The 5,865-nt window shown below is 36.5% G+C and overlaps 1 pseudogene; it reads left to right on the top strand.

Annotated features, from left to right (window-relative positions):
* The first annotated feature begins 2,220 nt into the window (after positions 1 to 2,220).
* Positions 2,221 to 2,854, top strand: LOC147481471 (ras-related protein RABH1e pseudogene; annotated as a pseudogene).
* Positions 2,855 to 5,865: the final 3,011 nt, after the last annotated feature.

Genomic DNA, 5,865 nt, shown 5'->3' on the forward strand with positions numbered 1-5,865 from the left:
AGATCTTGCATTGAAACAAGGGGCTTGAAATTTGAAGAGTATCCTTCGGGGACTTTCAACTCGTGCAAGGTTTTGCATACTCTAGTTTTTTCAGCTTTAGATAATGTGTAACACGCCGGAGGTAAGTATGTTCGCTTCTCACCAACCTTTGGGGCCAACTCCATCCTTAAACCCATCTCCTGCAGGTCAAGACGACTCTTAAGGTGGTCCTTTGTCTTATTTGGAATGTTGAGTAGAGTACCAATCACACTGTCGCATACATTCTTCTCGATGTGCATGACGTCGAAGTTATGTGGGAGAGGCGAAAGTACTCCCAATACGAAAGATAAAAAAGATGGATTTCTTGTTCCAAAGATTTCGTAAACACCATTATCACCTTTATCGACTTCTTGTGTTGACTTTTTTTCCCCACGAGGCTTTGATCCCTTCAACTTTGCTTCAGATTGCTTTTGACATTTAGTCGCTTAGGTGCCTCCCTTAAACTCCTTCTCACCGTTAAAGGCTTTTTGTTGCTTCCGATATGGATGATGCCGAGATAAAAATCTTCTAGTGGATGTGTAGACATTTTTTCCACAATGTTTCAGCCTATACGAAGATGTGTCTTCAGCACAAACTGGACAAGCAAAGTAGCCTTTAACAATACACCCAGAAAGATTACCATAGGCTGGAAGATCATTGATCGTCCATAGCAATACAACTCTCAGTAAAAATGACTCCTGCTTGTAGGCATCAAAAACCTCTACCCCTGAATTCCATAAAGTAATTAAATCATCAATTAAGGGAGCTAAGTAAATGTCAATGTCTTTTCCAGGCTGTTTTGGACCTGATATCAGCATTGTCAACATCATGAACTTTCTCTTCATGCAAAGCCAAGGAGGGAGGTTGTAAGTTACCAACATCACAGGCCATAAACTGTACTTACTGCTAAGATTATTATATGGGTTGACTCCGTCCGCTAAAAGTGCAAGGCGGAGATTTCTCGATTCAGCACCAAACTCAGGCCACCTCTTGTCTATCAACTTCCAAGCTTGAGAGTCTGCTGGATGACGCAGTTTTTCATCCACCAATCGCTCATTGGCATGCCATGTCAATAACTTCGCTGTTTCCGCAGACTGAAACATCTTTTTAAATCTTGCAATAGGTGGAAAGTACCACAAAACTTTAGCCGGAACACCTTTAGTTTGGTCGGTCCCTTTTTTATTCTCCTTGTACCTTGATACTCCACAAGTTGGGCAAGTAGTTCTATTCTTATTCTCATCACCCCTGTAAAGTATACAGTCATTGGGACAAGCATGGATTTTTTCATATTTCATCCCATAAATTGACAACGTCTTTCTAACTGCGTGCATGCTAGAAGGCATCAAATTACCTTCTGGAAGCATCTCTCTTAAGGCTTTCAACAAATTTGTAAAACTTGTGTCACCCAACCACCTTTCGCTTTCAAATTAAACAACGTTACAATAGCAGATAACTTCGTAATCTTTGTACAACCTTCATACAAAGGAGTCTCAGCATCTTCAAGAAGTTCTTGAAATTTCTTAGGATTAGCCTTATATTGTTTATCTACAGCCTCTGCCATTTCCTTCATGTTTGTAGCATCGAGGGGGGTTTCATCGAGGGGGGTTTCTGTATTGTAGGGTCGATGGGTGTTCTCATGTGTATGAACACTTGAAAAATCAGAAGCGAGATGCCTTTCCCCATGATATCTCCATAGAACATAAGTTTTGTCGATACCATGTCTAAAAAGATGATTTCTGACTTCCTTCTTAGTTAATTCATGGAGATTCCCACAGTCTTTGCATGGGCAGCGTATATAACTTTCTTCATCCTTTGCAAAACTAAGAAGACTTTTAACCCCTTCAATGTATTCATTCGAATTTCTAAGCTTAGACATCCAAGACTTGTCCATTCCAAATTAACAAAGATCTTGAAATCTTAAAACATCAAAATTTTCAGAAAAAATCACAAACATACAATTCTTCTTAGCCATGACATGTAATAAGCACTCACATAACATCTTTATCTAACATAGGACAAATAGAAAATAGCAAAAGGGACAAAAAGATATACTCAAGGTCGACAACTAAAGACAAAGAATGTCCTGCCTATATACAATATAAGTAGATTAAAACAAAATTCCAAGGAAAACAACAACAACACTTCAAACAAGAATGAACCATCTCACCTTGTTTCTTCGCTTTTCGATTCAGGTCTATTCGATTAAAGAGAAGAAATAATGGCGGGAGTTTCACCTCTTGCAAAATATAAGCTAGTGTTTTTAGGTGATCAATCTGTAGGGAAAACTAGCATCATCACTTGTTTCATGTATGACAAATTTGATACCACTTATCGGCTACTAATTGGAATTGATTTTCTTTCAAAGACAATGTACCGAAGACCGAAACGATTCGTTTGCAGCTTTGGGATACAAAGGGCAGGAGAGGTTTAGGAGTTTAATTCCAAGCTACATTAGAGATTCTTCCATTGCCGTAATTGTTTATGATGTTGCAAACCGGCAATCATTTTTAAACACTTCCAAGTGGATTGAGGAAGTACGCATTTAAGCGAGGTAGTGATGTCATTATAGTCCTTGTTGGGAACAAAACGGACCTTGTTGACAAGAGGCAAGTGTCTATAGAGGAAGGAGATACTAAGTCTCGCGATGATGGTGTTATGTTCATAGAAACCGGTGCTAAAGCAGGTTTCAATATCAAACCATTATTTCATAAAGATTGCTTTGCTTTACAGGATGGAGACCTCTCTTCTACAAAACAGAAGATATGGTTGATGTTAACCTGAAGTCTATCAGAAATTCATCCCGCATGAGCAACAAGGAGGAGGTTGCCGGTGCTAGACACGCGCGCCAAGTAGGATTGAGTGGAACAACGTGAGTGCACAAGACTTAACCAGGAATCATTTGAAGGCTAATGTAAAAGGTAGTTGATCGTGAGCATGAAATTGGTTTTGTCAGTTGTTGAGGCACTTGGAGGAATAGTGGATTAGAGGTTCACTATTCTTCAGGTTGTGATATGAGATTTCTCATTGTTGACAACCTCATTGTGGTCGATTATTCTTTTCCCCGTTGTATTATGGATGCTTCCTGCTTTGTTGCCGGTTCCTCTTATATGTCTAATTGCCATTTTTTCAGAACTATTTGTATTTACAAAGAAACTACGTAACGATTGCATAATTATATAATAGTTTTATAAAAAAAAATGAACCATCTCAAATTCAGTTTCACTAATTCAATGAAGTTCGACAAGAAATTTAGCACAAACAGATAAAGCATCAACGCAGCTAACATTATAAAGCATCAAACCACAATACCGGTTACAGATGTACAATTTACAAGATATACCACACACTGATTATATGTTATATTAGAGATTAATAATGCTTCAAAGTTTCTAGAGAGTGTGAATTAAAGTAAAGAAGAAAAAAAAAATCAGCCCAGTATGTGTAAACAAAAAAGGTAACAACAAAATTAAACTAATAAAAGTCTTACCTTTTAATGGGTTAAATATTGTCGATAAAAGAAAGAACCAGAACACCACCAAACTACAGCATAAACATCGATGGGTTAAACTTGGTATGAGAAAAGAAGAAGTTTTGTTTTCAACAATTTAAAGCCTAAAAAAAGAACAAAATTTATGGATACCTTGTTGCTGATAGTTAGTGAGTGTGAGAGATAGAAAAAGGGAAGCTTTTGAGAAGAGAGTGATAGAGTATGAGCGATAGAGGGAAGAGAGTGAGAGTGTGAGGGCTCTTTTGTTAGTTGTACGTCTGAGCCCAATAGAAGTTTTAAGTTGGGCGGTTCTTTTCGCGAGAATCAAAATTTTCGCCTCAAGACCCTTAAATTCTTGTGTCACTTATTTTTTTCTGTTTGCCAAAAAGAAAATTCTTGTGTCACTTTTGTGTAGCAGGGGAAAAATTTCATCAAATAATTTTTTTTTTTTTTTTGTGTCACGTTATAGAAAAGTGACACAACATCTGTAAAACTGACACAAAATACCTCCTCCGCTTCTACTTCCAATCTAAAGGGACACATTAGGCCATATTGTGTCACTTTATGGTAAAAGTGACACAAAGCCTCAAATTAAAAGCGAGACTAAAAGTCCTTTTTTTTGTAGTGCCATGTGATAAAGGTAAAAATGAATATATAATTCTACTCACAAATAAGCGATGAAACTAAATGAGTAAGTAAAACTAAAACTCAACTCGTGTGTTTATCAAAGATTATTCTACTCTCGAATCTATCGAAATAGAGTGGAGTAAAAGATTCGTTCCACTCCTAGTTCTTTAGCATTCATTGTTTCCTAATATTATCAGTCCTAGCCAAAGTTAGTGAGAGTAATGGTGGGAATTTTATACTACGATGTGAATTGAACTAATAAGATATGAATAACGAAATGACGAAAATACTAAGGTTTGAATCTAGATAACGAATTAGGGGGGATTGAATCCACCTTGAATCCAACTTAATAAACTAGCATAGATTGTTGTAATCAAATTCTTACGTTCTTACAATAAGAATTGGTTGTTCTAATCCCTAATCATTCAAGGCAATCTCTACCAACTAATGACTAGCATGTGAGAAAGTTCTACCCATTCTCATGGCGAAACAACTACCTTCTAGAGTGGAATAAACTCTTACAATGATTCTATACTACACAATCAAGTTTTCATCAAGGCTTCATCAAACCCTCTAATGGAAGTTTAGCCTTGACTCATAAAACTATCATTTCTCATGGAATTCAAACAAGACATCATATAAAGGTTCTAACTTTACTAAATTGACTAATCAATAATTCAAATCTAAATTAACAACTAAATATGAATTTGACAATTCTAACACTAATAAGAATTTAATTAAAAAACTAAATTGAGATGAAAATGAATACTTTATTATGAACTAATATTTGATTCTAAATAATAATCTACATGTTCTAACACTAATTAATTGAAAGGTAAAACTAGATCTAAACTAATTAATGGAATGAAAACTCAAAACTAGATCTAGATCTAAAAACTATTCTCTAATGCCTACTTGCTACCTAACCTAATTCTTTTTAAGAGGTAAGTCTTGTATGTTGAAATGGAAAATACCAGATCCACATTTTTGTGCATGGGCTAGGAGCCATGTTTTGGGCCGGAAAATCGAGCCCAAAACCCAATCTTTTCAGTCCACAGGGACCTTTTCAGCTGGATTTGACTTCAGTAGGCTTTTCGTCCACTTTTTCTCCACTGATTGGGTCAAGATTTAGACCATTGGAAATATCTTTCCGAGCCGGTCGTTTTGACATAAGGTAGGCCCAATTTTGAGGCCTGAGTCCAAAGATATGGTCTTCAGAAGTTCTACCGACTTTTTGTCCTATTTCTGCCCGCGTTGACTTTGACTTTTCAGCTTTTGACCGGGCTTTACAAAGGCTTTTTCTCCTTGAATCTTGGCCTTTAATCACAAAACTTCTTAGCAGCAAACCCTTGCTCCTTTATCTTGCCAAAGTAGCACATTTCTGCACATAATTGACTTCAATGTCTGAAATAAATAAAAGCACGTAGTGCAGCATTAACTCTTATTTATTACTCGCATAATTGGTCTAAAAATATTATTGTTAAGGGGTTAAAACTACAATTTTAGGCTCTTATCAAACCATCCCCAAACAGCATTTTGTTTGTCCTCAAGCAAATATGAGAAATTAGAATAAGTGACTAAAAATGGAGTTCTAACTAATCTCGTTTCGCCGAGTGTGATTGCATTGACCATATGTAACAAGGCCTTAAACCACTAGGAATTCTCTAGTGGACAAGTTATAGCCTCGTGAGAGTTTTCTAGTGAAAGTACTCACAAATTTCATCTATACTACA

The sequence above is a fragment of the Coptis chinensis genome, chromosome 8 (assembly GCF_015680905.1).
Source record: "Coptis chinensis isolate HL-2020 chromosome 8, ASM1568090v1, whole genome shotgun sequence".
In the NCBI taxonomy this organism is placed as follows: domain Eukaryota; kingdom Viridiplantae; phylum Streptophyta; class Magnoliopsida; order Ranunculales; family Ranunculaceae; genus Coptis; species Coptis chinensis.